Source organism: Callorhinus ursinus, unplaced genomic scaffold (genome assembly GCF_003265705.2).
Source record: "Callorhinus ursinus isolate GAN/ISIS: 27379988/994484 unplaced genomic scaffold, GSC_fseal_2.0 scaffold139, whole genome shotgun sequence".
NCBI classification, from domain to species: domain Eukaryota; kingdom Metazoa; phylum Chordata; class Mammalia; order Carnivora; family Otariidae; genus Callorhinus; species Callorhinus ursinus.
In genome coordinates, this window is record NW_027397201.1 from 176,743 (window position 1) to 193,906 (window position 17,164).

General features: G+C 36.6%; 1 long non-coding RNA gene across 1 annotated transcript; it reads left to right on the plus strand.

The window, feature by feature from the left end:
• The first annotated feature begins 3,886 nt into the window (after window positions 1-3,886).
• Window positions 3,887-15,289, plus strand: LOC112813570 (uncharacterized). Its single transcript, XR_003205545.2, has 3 exons — window positions 3,887-4,181; window positions 12,182-12,261; window positions 14,803-15,289. It is a non-coding gene; the product is annotated as an uncharacterized lncRNA (long non-coding RNA).
• Window positions 15,290-17,164: the final 1,875 nt, after the last annotated feature.

Genomic DNA, 17,164 nt, shown 5'->3' on the forward strand with positions numbered 1-17,164 from the left:
CATGATCTATTACTCATTACCATAGACTTCTTGTGGGTGAAGGCACCGTGACTGTCACTCTGCTTTTGCTGTCCATTACGGTAAATACATATTCTCTACATCTGACAGTAAAGGATTGCCACTTGAACTATTTTGTTTTAGAATCTTATCACTTCCATTGATATTAGGGAGCCCAGGGCTATGGCAGCATTCTCCAACCAATATGCCTAGCCTGCAGAGGACAACCATCACTAGATGTCTCAAAATTCTGGTACCCTCCATCCAAGTACATTCTTTATTGCCTAAGTGAAGATAGTGTCCCCTGCCCCATCTCCAGGGTACACAATAATGTGATGGATTCTCAGATACTACACAATAATACAGAAATCATTCTCATTTTTCTGAGTTTTCTGATTCTTTTCTTCATATCATGCCAAGAAAGTTCCAGAATGTTAACTCTGTTTAATGGGTAGCCATTATAAGATTCAGGAACCATCTTACTTACAAGATTCAAAGAAACATCCCAACAAATTATCACAGCCAGCTCCAGGTATCCTTGCAGAACATCGAATTCCAAGTCAAAGGTGAATCTCATGACAATGAATTTTCCCCATCCAACTTTTATGTTATTTCTTCTACCCCTACAGGTGTAACACCCAGATGACCACAACTTTTCAAGAAAACACAGCTGGTTTGTTCAGTTGCACAGGATATTTGCCATATGAAACCACAGCATCTTAAGAAATCCACCCAGGGGAGAATGAGCCAGAAATTTGTTTACCATTTCCTATCTCTCATTGGTTAAAGTTTAGTCCATGGTGAATTAAGTCTCTCTCATTTCTAGATTGTGTTATTTCCTCCTCTGAGAGCTTTTGGGATGGGAAGCCAGAGTTTCAGTGGGTATAGAGAATTCACTGGGATCCACTTCCCCATCCCTCACCCTCAATCCCTCCTTGTATATATCAGCTATAGACATGATTTTGTTTATCTGCCTAAATGGGGGCAGTAGTGATGGAGAGTGAGAACATACATCATCTTGCTAGATAACTGTTTTATGTAAAAACATTGCATCCTACAGACACTGTGAGGCCATTCTCCTCTGGAAAGAGAAAGGGGACTTTTTCTGATGGCCAGTGAGAGTCAGGGGATTGTAAGGGTTCAAGTTTCTTCAGCTTATCCACTTAAATTTTAATCTCATTGTCTTACCCTTTCCTGTTCAGAACTCTGACTTTGACATGGAAGATGTGACAGATGCTTATCTTGTTTCCTTTGCAGCTGTGTGTCACATTTATAATCAGATCCTAAGCTTGATTTTTTTTGTTTTGTTTTGTTTTTTAGTTTTCTTTAGGGCTGCTATAGAAGTCTTCTGATATTCACAGTATACCTTATGTAAATAATTATTTCATCTATATATATATATACATATATATATATATATCATGTTCTTTTTGCAAACCCTCCAATCCCATTAAAAGCATCTACCTCATGCCACAATTCTTATATTATTTTTCTGTTATTCTAATCAAGTGCAGTAGCCATTTCATTTCCAGTGACTTGCCTTTATCTGCACCTCATCTTAATTCATCACCAATGGAAACTTTAGTAATTGTGAGGTCATGCACACCAGAGATGATTGCCACTCCCCACATCAGCAGTAAATAGCAGGTCCCTATTACTCTCTGCTAGTCAGGCAATCTAACATCCTGAGGGTCTTCTTTCTATGGCCTCTCTTGATATCAGGGCTCTAAAGAAATCTTTAGCCTGGGTTTCCTAGAAGATAGAACCAAAGGCAAGTTTACTTGTTTAACTTTTGGGGGGGTTAGGAGTATTATCCCAGGGAAGCAAGAGTAAGGGGAAAATGGAATGAAGCACAGAAGGAGGACAATCATTACAAGGTAGTACATTACCCAGCTGACCACAGCCTTATAAAAACACAACCAGTTTGGTTAATCATGCAGGATGTTTGCTACATGGAGCCACTATATCATCAAATAGTCCACAGATTGGGGACCACATCTCTAAATAGTCTACAGTGATCTTCAGCTCCTTTTCATCTTTTGTCTAACACCTTCCTTACGTGGGTTGTGTTAGTAGTCCCTCCAGGCACCGACATGGGTGGAAAGCCAGAGCTGTTTAGCGGGTCCAGTTGGGTTGAACCTGCACACTGGAGTTCCAGGCATGGAAAACAACAGAATCCTTGCCACAGCTTGGCCCTTACTCTGGCCAAGAATCAGGGCACTGGTTGAGTCCAGAGGCAGACAGGGCTGAGCAGATCTGGGAGGTACAGAAACTGGCCCAGTACAGTACTGAGCACTTTTACTACCCTATAGAAAAGAGTAGGTTTTACAAAAGTAGGTCAGCACTTCAAAACATTCATCAGGGTCCCAGACAGATTCTGTCCCTCCATTCTGCCACAAAGGCTGCCTTTCCTCCACTCAAGCTTGGTTCTCCTCATAGTAAGGAGATATGTTTCCTTACGTGCATGAAATGGAAGACAGAAAAATTCCTCCCCACTCTTCAAATTTTGGGAGATAAGAAAATAATATATTCCATTAATGGAGAAATATTTCTAGTTCAGTATTGTACAAAAAACCGTATACGTAAAAATTTGTAATAGTACTTAGACTAATTTCATAAAGTAATACTCCTATATTTTTAAACGTTGCACTAGGGAGTCAGAAGAAATAAGTGTATGGTGAGGAAAAACAAAGTTCACAGCTTTTCAACCTTGTCATTCTCCAGTAACACTGGCAAGTCTGTGTGCTTCTAGACCTCTAGAAGTGCAATATCACAAGCTATTTCATGAATCCCACTCACACTCCAAAATAATTCACTGACTTCCTTCCCACAGAAATAACTAGGACCTTCATTTGGAAACTCTAAATACCCAAACATCTAAAAAACAAGTTAGATATGAAAAGTATGATTAACCTTTACATTTATTAAAAGGAGCTCTAACTCTCTAATATGCAGTAAACTCAAGAGGAGAAATAAGAGTAGTTTTCAAGTGGCATTGATAATCTAGAATTGAAATCTCAGCATCCCTGGGTTTACCCCCAAAATGTCAATCAATCAGCCTCCTGACCTTTGACAAATCAGTCACCCTTCCAAGTCTGTTTTTTTCATCTATTAATTGGCTAACTTAGATGATCAGGAAAAATTCATTTGTAACAAAAGAAAATGTTGCCTAATTTAAAATGTTGAAGATACTGAGTTTGTTTATTCGCATCTGAAATCTGGAAATCTCAAAGCTCAATACTGTTTAGATGTTATACTGATCCTTCAAATAAACACTGATGTCAAGAAAGAAAATAAATTTAATACCCCCAAAAAATAACGCCAATGGTTGTATTTTGTCTTTGTTTTGTTTTTGTACATATTGAAAGTGAGGGATGAAATTAACTGTAATTTCAAACTTTTCCTCCAAGAGAGAAGAAAGATATTTTAGTGGTAAAAATAAATTCTGAATGCTTAGAGCCTGCTTTGTGCACTAATAAAAAATCAAATGAAAAAAAAGCAATTTGATTAAATTATGTGTGCCTTTTCCTATGCCAATGGAGCTTAACTAAGCAAACAGAAGCAGTGAAGTAAATCAATGTTGGTTTATTAAAGATCAGAATTCAATATTGCAATGGTTGAGGGGCTTATGCACCAGAGTGCTCACTGTTTAGCTTTTCTGTGCTGAGAAAGTAAACATGGCAGCACCAAGGAGAGACTTGTTGAGAGAATGACACTGACAAGCCAGGTTTCTCAAGGAGCTTACCTTGTAGCTCTCAGCAGATATTTTGTAAATAGTATATAAATTTTATCCTAGTGTTTCACATGTTTCAACTTCTCTTCAGAAGTATTTATTTTAACATTTTTTGCAATTATTATTTCTTAGATATTTGTATTTTTTACCAGGGAAAGCACTTCCATCTCTCAATTAAGAAATGAAAGCTGAAATGCCTTCACTGGTTCTCGTATGACTCACCAAATATTTGTGAAGAAATCAGAGATTAATTTCTTAATTCGGATCCATCATACAATGAAGTCATAAATAATAGCAAATTTGTAACATCACATTAATCTCCATGGCAACAGGCTTACTGTGCAAACAGAGGATTATGACTTCACAAGAGAATCAAACAGAGAGTGGGTTGTAAGGAAGAAAGCTCATTTTCAAACTCATATAATCTACAGTAATTGTACTGGGAATACAGGTAAAGCCTAGCAAAGCAAATTGCTTTTCATAGAAATATTTTGTTTTTTTCAAGTTTGTTCCATGATGAAAATCTTTCTCTAAATTGCATGGAGTGTGTGACATAAGGCACTTTTAATACATAGCCAATGTGCGATGAGCAATCTGAGATATAAAGGTTTGAACTGGGACTGACGGCATCGAGAGAGAAACACTAGGCATCCAGAACAGCACTATGTATGACTGAAGAAACACAAAACACAGAATTGCTATTGATGTGTTTACTATCCAACCATCTAACATTTATAAAGGAATCAGATTCTTCATCTTTCCTTTCCTATTTTAGTTTCTCTCAAACACAATTTATAAAAATTATACTTTCCTTTTTTGGATTCATTCCCATTTTGGAGAGGTTGCAATACTCTTATACCTAACCGCCATCCTTGGGGATTATTCATATGCAAATTCTTTTATAAGATTTTCTCCAACTATTCTTTTTCTCCAACTGGTATTCTTTCCTGTAATCTCCTTTCCTCTGTAAAAGAAAATGCCTACTCACAGCAAGCCTAGGACTTTTACAGAACTCTATACCCAGGGAATGGTGCTGAGTTTTTTTCTGAGAAAAAAATAATTAATAAAGCCACACCTCAACAAACTAGGCCAATGGATTATCCAGTGGTTTTTGTTGTCATTGACTTATGTTGTGTTCTATATTAATTTGCTTTTCCAGTTAAGTGGAAATATCTTTAAGAAAACAAACTAAATGAACTAAAATTGTCCATCAGTTGTACTCAGGAAAAGGAAGGGTTAAAATAATAATTTAACCATAGGCGAAAAGATTGCAAACTCTTCCAAGTCTTCTAATATTTACATTGACACGGGGACCTCAGTGAAGTGTTTCTGGAAAGCAGCCGCTGTTGAAACAGTCAAGACTTTTTTGTGGGCCAGTATTTTCATGGACTGTCCCACTAATTTCCCATCTGCCTGTGCAGAAGGCCAAAGATGACATACAACTTATGATTAAGGATAAGTCAGTGTGAAAACTACTTGTGAGTTGTCAAAGAGCAGACCTCATTACCCACAACTGGTTCAATTAAATATTTGACACAAGAAAATGATCTGACCAAATCCTCAGAAAATATTATACCAGGTTGAATGACTTGAGCCTTTAACATGTTTGAAGTCAAATAGAATTCCAGGTTTCTGAAGCTTTTGTAATTAGATGGACACTGACTGGTAATGGCAGGGTGTATATTGTATTTTCTTTCCAACATCTAGCTGATACTACACTTTCAAAAGAGATGTGTCATCAAATCTTTCCTCTTCCACCTTTTCAACTGCCTGCAAGATGCACCCAAGTGGACAAAAACAGCTGCTTGATTAATTTGGTGCCAATGTCATGTCTTGAGTCAAGATCAAAGTGGGAATATGGATTTTGTGGTGTTTTAATAAACACCAGAACAAGTGAGACTACAATTCTTCACAGACCCTCCTTGGGCAACCTCTGGAAAGTCTTTATTTACTTAGTTATTTACTCAAATCTTCCTGGCCTTTCCCTAAAGCTTAGGCTTTAATTGTCTTAACTCCTCTCTTCTCATCCACATTGACTTTGCTTATCTTTTCCAATGTGGATTAAAATAATTGCCTAAGGTGGGCACCTGGGGGGCTCAGTCAGTGAAGTGTCCAACTCTTGACTTCAGCTCAGGTCATCATCTCAGGATTGTGAGATCGAGTCCCACATTTGGCTCCACACCCAGGTTCTCTCTCTCCCTCTCCCTCTGCCCCCCTACCGCACATGCATGCTCTCTCCCTCTTTCAAAAAAAAAAAAAATAATAATAATAATAATTGCCTAGGAAAAAAATTCTAATCAGGACCCAGATTAGAAATATATTTATAAATAAACAGTAATAATGCTGCATGCACAATATCAAGGAACTTGGGTAACATAAGTAAATACTTATAATAAAATGAGTCCCTTTTAGTCAATACTCTGCATGATAAATTCCACTATTATTAGTAGTGGACTTACTCATAATAGAAAAAATAATTGTAACAATTGCCCTTTTTGAGCACTTGTCTATCATGACCAGTTTCTGTGCTATCTGCTAATGTATTATCTCATGTAATTCTCACTCCAACCTTAAAGAGTTGGTATTATGAATTATGTTTCATAGATGAAGAAATTCATGCCTAATAGGTTAATAATATCCTCAAGTTCACAGAGTTAGTGGGTGATAGAATAGGGATTATTAACTAGTCTGTCTGTAATACTTTCTTTACTTTTCAGTGACATCTGTTTATAAAGTTTCTGCAACACAGTGCCAAGCCAGACAATTAAATCTGCAAAAGACAGCAACTCCGCTAGATGGGATCTGAAAAGATCCGAAACTCTGAGGTTGCGAGATACATATATGTGTATATAACACACAACACACACACACACACACACACATCACATAATGTGTCATATTTACATGTGTGTATGTGAAACATATACATACACACATATACAAATAACATGCCATGGGATATATCGTATGTATGTACGTATGTACGTATGTATGTGTATCTTAGCCTTCAAGTTTCATTTGGTTATATATCTATATGCATACATCAGCCAATAAATACTTCCCACCTCAAAGGCAAAGAGGTATGATGGCCTTTCCCCAATCCTGTATTCCCTATTGCTTCAGCGGCCTTTCTGTGACTTCTTTTCTTATTCCATTCAGCCCTTATAGTTGCTGAGAAGAGGGAAAAAAGATAAACAGAAGGGCCAGATTTAAGAGTCTGTGGCTCTTCAAACTCTCACAGTGAAAATCCTTGGAGAGCCCTTGAAATATTTAGATACCTCAATGGCTCTTTAAAAAAACAAAAACAAATCAACACCTCAAATTTGAGAGCAGGCTTACAAGGTCAATGAAATGATTCCAAATGCTTCCACTTGCTAGATCAAAAATTTATTTATTTTAAAAGCTATCAAACTTCCTTTGATAGCTTTTAAAAAACTATTTTGGTCAATCAAATAACGCCTCCAAATAAATTTAAAGTTGTGACTTAAAGGTTAATATTTGTCATAGCAAGCATATTAATTTGAGTTAGGCCAAATTTATGACATAGTTGGTTACTTTATGTGCTATATGTACACTTTGTAGTTTATAAAGGTCCCCTGAATAATCAATGCGTAAGGTATATTTATGCTCCTTTTATGAGACTTGAAACATTTTACCACTTGAAATTACTACTTAGATTTATAATGAGAGTATCTTCATTTACAACATTTGCTGATGACACTTCTGAGTAATTAAGTGTGGGGACCTTGGTCAGGGATATAACCCCAGTTATACTGCTACTCTGTACTGGTTAGCTCGCTCATTGTAACAAAGGATCCATTTTAAGACAATGTGCTGTTTGACTCGTTTGCTCGGAACTTTTCCTGTTCAAATACCAGAAATGCCCTGGGTTACAAAGGGCAATAACTTTAAGTGAGGGTTAAACAAATAAGACCAAGCTCGTATCTGCTTTGTTTGTGAACAAAGCCTTTATTGTGAATAACAAAGTAAAACTGAAGCTGGTGGGGGGGCTGGGGGACAGTGGGAAGTAGAACAGAAGAACACTAACCTAGTGGAAAAGCTCTGACAAAGGTTGGCCTCTCAGAGCATTCAGTTTTCAGGTTGTTAGAGATTTTTTTTTTTTCCATCAGTATCATATTGGTTCTCAGGACAGAGAAAATACTAGAATAAAAAAAGGTTGCTTTTTCCAAACTGTATGAAGTGGGGTAGGCCAATAAAGCCTATGGAAGATCTGTTTTAAGGGTCCTTTTCCATCTGGCTTTGTCCATCTGGCTGCGCTCCTCAGCACAGCATCAGCGTACCTCTTGCCATCTGCAGTGTCACCAGAACAATATGATGTTACCGTTAATACTTTGTGCATGATTAATACTTTTGCACTATACTTTGTGCTAAATTTGCAATAAAAGTATTTTCAATTTCAATCTCAATAAAACCTTAATACTGGGTATGATTATACTCATTTTACAGATGACAAAATAGAGGCTGAGAAGCAGTCATTAGCTTGCAAAGATCCAGGTCCTGGCAGGCCGATTGTCCACCACACTGTCCTGCTTCCACAGCATCCACCAGCCCAGGAATCTTGCAGGCTTCATCTTGTACTTTCACTATAAACCACTGTTGATAAGGAGTGGTTGTAGCCCATGGAGGCTAGTTTTATAAGTATGCAAACAATATTCTGCCTGGGCTTGAAATGGTTACAACATCAAATCCCAAATGGGTACCTTGAATTGTTATGATGCAAAAGCTAACAATAGCTGTGCAGACAGGAGCCTCTTAGCTGAACCCAAAAAGGAAGTTTTATTCTTTCCAAGTGAATCCTGGGAGATTTTATAGCCCTCCCACCACCTTATGGTAAGAGAGGGAGTGAGAGAGCAAGGCGAGAGCAAGAGGAGGGAAAGAGAAGGGGCAGGGCAGGCATGCCAGGGTACCTAGGAATCATAGCCTATTTTGCAGTCTTTACATTAGAGAATGGCAAACCTCGTCATTTCCAGTTTTGCCCAAGGCTGTGCAATAATACAAAGGAACAAGGATAGCAAAATCTATAGATGCAATGACCAAAAATAATTAGAAACATGCTAAAGTCTCAGTAGTATGGATTTATTATTTCAAATTATTGCATATTCATACAAATAATCACAATGCAACCACTACCAGTAATATTACTAAAGAAGAGTTTTGATATGGGAAAATTCTAAGTAAAAGAAAGCAAGTTACAAAATAGTATGATTTCAACTTTTAATCCACACACACAAATAAATACCTGCACATACACAGAAAGGAAAGTACATACAGCAATGTGTTAAAAGAACTTTTTCCAGGGCAGGAAGATTATGGGTTTTTTGTTTGATCATCTGGCTCTTCTTGGTTTTCTAGTGTTTCAACTGAACATTTAATTTTTTTAAATTACTAAATAAAATATCCACCTAAAGACAAGTAGATTATAATGATCAGTGCTTTATATCTAAACTTTTATAATTATAAATAAATGCAAGATGTAGACCAATACAGGACATAAACCAAAAATAACAAATAATATAAGAAAAGGATAAAGAAGAAAAAATCTAAACAGATTAAAGGAAGGTATTTCTCTTAATGTAATCTAGTTTTTCCTTAAGAGTAGCGATGAATTAAATAACCAAGCCACTTTGCATATTATTTGTAGCTTCTTGTACAGTACATATTTGCTAAAATCAGGTATTTCATAAACCATATATCTATAATTCACTCCTGTGTGTGTTCACTCATTCTCAACTAACCATTTCTATTTTGTCACCATAATGTCCCAAGTGAAAGAGCCCTAATGATATTGTTAACTTGATCAGATGAAGTAAAGGGCAATTATCATCAAGAGTCTAGCATCACCAGTGGACCTACCTGGTAAGCAAGAGCCCTCATAAAAGGATGGGGCCTGAGTAATACCTGCTTTTCTACAGTAAGTTAAACTGTACCTTACACAGTTGTACCCAAACAGCTGAGACTTAAACAAACCACTGTTATTTATTTCTTAGCATGTGATGGGTATTGTGTTAGGTGCTAATGAGGGTACTGAAAGACTACATAAGGCTGTTTCAAGGACTTTCTTGACACACATACAAGATACACCTTAAAATTGTGTGTGGGGGTTTGCCATTTGTAATGTGTGGAATGATATATCCACCTTGACCTCTGCTCTGAATTATTGCAACCTTGTAAGCATTTGCAGTATTTAATTTCAACTCTTCAGTCTCTCCTTAGTTAGCAATAACAAAATGTTGTCCAAGGTTGCAACAGCTCCAGCCCGAGCCAGTCTTCACCGGCTGCCTGAAGTCTAGTCCATAGCTGACTTCACCACTCCCTGCTTGGTGTAACTGGAGGAGAATTTGCCTCAGGGGCCCAGACTAAGTCATAAATAAATGGCCAGGGACCATTTTGAGCAGAACACTTAATGTTCAGCAGGTATTATAAAACTAAAACAAAAGTGGGCTCACTTAGGTCAGGGACTGTAGACCTGCCAGCCCCCTCTCCGGCACAGCACCTAGCTCTGGTTTCCTTTTGTTGGCACCTGTCCTTATGCTATTGCTGTGTTCCGTTCAAGTCCAGGAAGCAGCTTGTTTCTTTACGTTCTGTGTATCAGTCTCTACAGTAGCATTAGGCCATCACACTCCTTAACCTAGGTTATTATAATCTCTTAATGAATAGTGTTTAAGAATGACTATTCCTGCCCCCATTGAAAATCATCTGATTTTTTTCACCAAAAATTGTGACAAAGAGGAGGAGAAGTAGGTGTGTTGGGAGCAAAGGAGTTTAAGAGAGTTAAGTACTCATCTTTCATAATAGAAACTCAATCTATAATTTCTAAAACTGAAGAATCAGGAACTAAAATTATAATTGTATTACTTAGAAACATGGTGGCAATACCAAGAGAAATGTCTAAAAGAATGGAAAGTAGTTGCCCTTGGAAGCAAGATTTAAGGTGAAGAATAAGAGGTCAAGGGAAAGATCTGCTATTTTTCATTATAAGTCTTACAACATTACTAATTTTATAAACACACTATATACATGGCTTACTTTGATAAAAAATAAAATTTAATTTTAAAAATTACTAGCTCATTCACCTATTCAAAGGCTAAATCGTCACAGTCAATTTCACCTTGCCTAAAACACTTTTATTAAATAAAATCTTACTATAAATACAGCTATCTGGTTTCATCTTGTGCTAAAACTAGTTCTGTCTCACAGTATGAAATCTTGAAACTGTCACACATACTCTAATATTATCCTTGGTTAACCATGTCTGTAATGCCAATTGCACACCCAATCAAACATCTAAAGTTACCAACTGGCTCCAGAGTTGGTACCCTGGTTACAAAACACTGGCCAGCTGCAGGAAACACAGAGGGAAAAAAAAAAAAGGTTATGCTTTGGCTACTGAGTACAATCCATGCTCAGTGTTAACGATACTATGTCAGTCCATAAATTATAATGGCTAACGCTAGAACATTAACACCACCCAAAAACACACTCGTAAGCAAGCCAGCATGGCAAAATGAGGTCATGGAGAAGCTTAAAGCTATTTTAGGATACATCTTGAACACCAGTATAGCTCCTTTGACACCACCTGCTCTCATTTGGAGGACTGTATATTTAAGTCCCCCAACAGCAACTGGGCTCAAACCCAGTGCTGACTCTACAGTCCAGTTCAGGATAAATGCTGTCCTGTTGTTAGGTGTTGACCTTTAGATGAGACATTTAAATCCCCCTGCCAACATTCCACACCTTCTGCTTAATTGGCACAGTATAAAAGATGTGGTTGGAAGAGCATTCAACAGTGGTCATAGTTGCTTGCATATTATCATAGTAATAGAAGCATGTGATTTATTTCTTTGAAAAAAGAGTTGAACAATATAATCCAACATAATAAATCATTCTTGCTATGAGGATCATGGTGGCATCAAAAAAGCAACTTGCACTCACATTAGGAATTTATTTTTTCTTTCCACAGAACTATTCTTGCCTCATAATGAAATCAAGAACACTTGTCTTAGTGTCTGGGATGCATATATGCCTTCATATATGACATTTGCCAGGGAACTCCAAAAAAGAGTAATTTATGTCCAAATTCTTTCAAAGCCACAATTCCCAAGTGTGGCAAGGCTGGTAAAACTTGGTTTTCAAACCAACCAAAGCAGACCTTAATAATTAACTCAAAAGTCATTTCAAATAATATGTAATTCAAAATATAAATTACCGATATTATATCCTTTGGAGTGGAGAGGAATTGGCTGGCAAAAATCGGAAATTAAAGGCTTTTAACACAATGAGTCCAATCATTCCTTTTTTGCTGTATTTCATGAATGCTTCTGCACTCTGGAAGACAAATGTGTGTTGTTTTGTCGAGCTCTGAAGTAGTTATAATGCGTTTATCATGTGCTCAAAACTAAACCACTGACTTCCGAATCTATTTTCTTCCAGCACCGAATACTTTTTCCTTCTCCTCCCTAGTTCACAATAAGTGTTGACTACATGAAATTCTGTACACAGAGAATAAACATGTGAGTATGAATCTAGATTCTTCCTTACCACTGATGACATGGACAGTTTCTATGATTATTGAGAAACAGTAGTTCTTTAAATTAAACCAATATTAATTACGCACTTTCATTTTTCCAGGCAATACTCTAAGCAAGAGATATCGATAGTAGGGCAAATAAGATGTGGTCTCTAACCCAAGGATTTTAGTCTCCATCTTTACTCCTCTGTTTCTAAAACTATTATTTATAGCAATATAAGCTTAGTAACACATTTAAATTGCAATTCTACTTTTTGCAGCCTGGAACAGGTTGGCTGGTGAGTACTGGTGATCAATGCATAACAAGGATGAAGTTAATAGGTTATTTAGGTTACAGCCGAATTTCTGTAAGGTTGGGGAACATTTAACTATGTTCTTTATTGTTGACCACACAGGACAAAAATGAAAAAATATACATCAAGACTTCCAAAATATGAGAAAGTATCATTTACACATCAAGTGAACATTAATTTTTTTAAGTTGGATATGTCTCCAAAAAAGATACAATATCTCAAGAAACTTATATAACCATAGAAGTTATCTTGACAAACACCACTGAACTGAACCCCTTCTATATAACTAATAGGTCAGCTAGTGGATTCATGTTTGAACATTGGTGGGGAGAAGGAATTGCCTTCAGGCATGGTCCATTCCTCTTACTGGTGTCATTTAGAGACACATTTCTAAAGATAGCCCTGTCTACCACCACCCCACCATTGCAATCAAAACAATCCCTAGCTCCTCCACATTCATCAATAATATCATTGAACTATGAATCCACATCTATCTAGATATACCAGTTTACCACTGTTCATCTTAAAAGACAGAACACAGAAATGGGCCCAAAACTCTAGGGGTACCTGTACAAAGAGGTTGACTAAGACTATCACCTCGCTTAGCTGAGACATTATAATATTATAGATTCTTTATATTTATACAATGGAATACTACATAGCAGTGAAAATGAACTAGTGGCATATATCAATATGAATGAATCACACAAATGGAACATTAGAAGAAAAAACCATTGTGGAATATGGGTACTATGAAATACATGGAGCTTCAACAATATTAGTAATAATGTATTTCTTAGGCTGGGTGGTAAATATACCTGAGTAGGTTATTAATCTTTTTTGTATCATACTTTTTTAATGAAATACAAAGGATTTTAGTTAATCTGTTGGCTAACTGCTAAATTAAAAAAAGCAAGCTGAGACTTTTTGTTAGGAATTTAACTAGTCTAGGGGCACCTGAGTGGCTCAGTCAGTTAAGCATCCTACTCTGGATTTTGGCTCAGGTCATGGTCTCAGGGTTGTGGGATGCAGCCCTGCATTGGGATCCGTGCTCAGTGCAGAGTCGGCTTGAGATTCTCTCTCTCTATCCCCCCCGCCCCTCCCCCTACTCACACTCTCTAAATAAATAAATAAATAAAATCTTTTAAAAAAAGAATTTAACTAGTCTAAAAAACTATAAAAAAACTATAGACTTCCCTTAGTCATGTAATTAGAGCTACTGAGTGACAACTTTGAAGGCCAGAGTAAAAGATCAATGATAAAGATGTGGATTGTTCATCTCTCCCCACTATCAGTTTTCATCTTCTATAGCCACTGGTGGGGGCAGGAAGTCCTTAAGAAACATATGCTATGCTTATTTACTTAGGGATATTGGGGGTGGGGGTGGTTGGCTGACTGAAAGATCAAGAGAATTCAGTGAAGAGAAGACACTGCTTAATTTGTGTTTACATTACAAAATTATTTATATTTCCTACAACTCATGAAAACAAAACTTGGGAATATTTCCTACCCCCAATAATTCATTTCTCTTCTTCACCATTTTGTTTCCTCTTCACAACATGGAGGAATTTTCATTTAGTACTACTGGTGGTACATCTGTATCATGTTTGTAAGTATAGCTAAGTTATCAATTAAAACTAATAATCTTTGCTAAGGATAATCACCACCTGAAGCAATAAGTTACAGGATTATTCACATCTAAATAAAGCTAAGCATAAAGGCAACTGTTGTCCTAACTCATTCAGTGACTAAATATCATTTACAGGTATTACTATGATCTAAGATGTATATGGAAAAGTCACTTAAAAAAAGGTAATTGACAATATCTAAAGTGCTTACTGATGATTTGATTTATTTGTTGCTATTGTTTTAATAACACAGGAGGAGGAAAAATCCTTTTTCGTCACTTAAAAAAAAAGAACAATTTCTGTAAGGTTGGGGAACATTTTTTCATCACTTAAAAAAAAAAGAACAATTTCCCCACAAAACAATTATGTGAGTATTAGGAATGCTACTGTGTAAGATTTTAAATTTATCAAGTATTTGCAATGGAAGATCACATTTCCCATTCCCCATCGATGCGTATTATATATTTTTAATCTTTGCCAGTTTCACAGATGAAAAATGGAATCTCACTATTCTTTTGCACTAAAAAGGCTTGAATGCCTTGTGTATGTTTATTAGCCATTTCAAATATCTCTTTTTGTGAATCGTCTTCATGTCTTCTGCAGCCCAGAGTCAGGGAATATGGAACATGCAAGCTTTACCAGCAGTCAAATCTCATCAGAATAGCTCTTCTGCCCAAGAGGTCAGGGAAGGTGGAACCTGACATTTGGCTGCCCAGCCTCCGAGAACTTGGTAATACAGAGCAACGCAGGATTAGACAACTACATTTTTCTCCAACTTTCCCAACCAGCTACTTTGTACCTGGCAAGAATTAGGAGTAGAGTAATGGGCACTACCACCACCCACTCAACATAGGCCTTCTGCAGCATGCCCCTCTGGAAAGGAGACCTGCCAATGTTTACCAGCTGCCAAGTCCACTGGGAATAGTTCTCCCACGCAAGAAAGCTAGAAGAGCTGAGACCTGCCACTCCACTATTTAGCCTGCTGGAACAGCTTTTCTGGAACACATGGCTGTGAGGCAATAGGTGCAGTCCCTAGCACAAATGCCATGCCCTCGTGTCACGCAAGATTCTCTAGCCTCTGTTGAATAAATGTGCCTCAATGTGTCATAAGCCCTTTGATTCATCTCCAGGGACTTTACATGATTGTCTTTGCTCATTTTGACCAGCTTAATGTCTCTCAGGGGGGTGAGGTTTTCTTTAGCTCCTCTATACACACCCTGTTTATAGTAAGTTTTGACAAAGAAAACTTCAAATAGTACAGAATCTAAACCACCAATCTTTAATTTCATGGTTTTAAAAAGATTTGTTCTGAGTTTAGAAAAGATTTCCACATTCTTGATTCAGATAAGAATTAATTTATAACTTAATTTATACTTAAATATATAAACCATGTAAAACCTAAATCTTATTTCATTTTATAAGGTATGATATTTTGTTTTCATTACTAATTAGCCAAAATTTCCAGCACCATTTTTCATGTAATCTCTGCTTACTATACTGTTTTTAACATACACTTAGGTCTAATTTTAGATTTTTATTTTGTTCCATAGATTATTTTTGACACACTGTAGCTTTATCGATCATTTTAATATTTGGTAGTACAAATATTAAACACAATATTATTCTTTCTAGATTAATGTTTCTTTGTTATAGCTGGTTGTAATCCATAATTTCAAAATCCTTTCATCAGATACAGCCAAAAATGCACTGCACTATTTGTATTACATAATTTATGATAAAGTTGGGTAACTCTGACATCTTAAAAATCTTGATTCTTCCTATTTGAGGATAAGATAGGTCTTTTCAATTGTTTAATTCTTCTTAAGTGTCTCATTAAATGTTTTGTGGAATTTTTTTTACATAGACCTTCCAGATTTTGTCTTAAGCTAAAATCTATGTTGTTATTCTGAGTGGCATTTTTCCCTTTATATTTTCTAAATGGTTATTGCTGATCTATAAGAACTATGTGAATTTATGTATATGTATTTTGTGAGAGGTCCCTTTATTGAACTCTGTTTCTATTACTAGTCCTCAGGGCTTTACAGTCAATTCTTTTAGATTTTTTTAGGTAATTAATACTGCCATTTAAAAATAATTATATTTCCGATACTTTTATAGTTTCTTTTTCTTGTATTATTTCCTTGGATGGAAATTCCAAGGCAAAACTAAACAGTAATAATGAACTTGCTTACCTGTATTATTAACAGGCCCATAATATTTGTCACGGGGATGTCAACTCTCCATCATCCCCAGCCCAACATTGAAACTAAAAATCTTAGAATGGAAACTATATCTTGCTAGGTATCCAGGGATCCTCTTGGGGTTCATCATCATCCTGGGATGTATCACAGAAACATTTTCCCTAGAGAACTGAATCAATTGGGGTACGAGATTTTAAAGCATAAAAATAGCACAAAATTACCCAAGCCATAACTGAATGACACGCGGGCAATATCTCAAGGTGTCAGATGAGGCTTCATGGCACATGCAACGTAAGATGGGGCCAGGTAAACCAGAGAGATTCAATTCCTTGGACTCTCTCCAAGTAACCTTCATGATAGTTTTTTCCTTCTAGTCCCCTGGCATCAGCTTTTCCAAGGCCATGGATTTATTATGAGGCCATTCAGTGTTGGGGCTTGGGAATGTGGACCTCTGGGTCCAAGGCCACTCCTTATTAGCTTTGCTCTCAGAGGTCTCACAATGAAAAATCTATTATCACCCTCTTTCCTGGGCTGTCTTGGTGTATTCCTTTCCTTGTAAGTTGCTTTAATCTTCTATACATTATCATTCAAAATGAAAACTACCCTTAATATTTTAATGATGAAGAGGGGAAATAAACACAAATTTAATTTCTATTAGTATCCTCTAGGTACTGTGTAAAACTATTTACAAATATCATATGATACAATAATGACAGCAACCCCACAAGTAAATTCCATTATTTATCTCCACTTTACAGATGTGG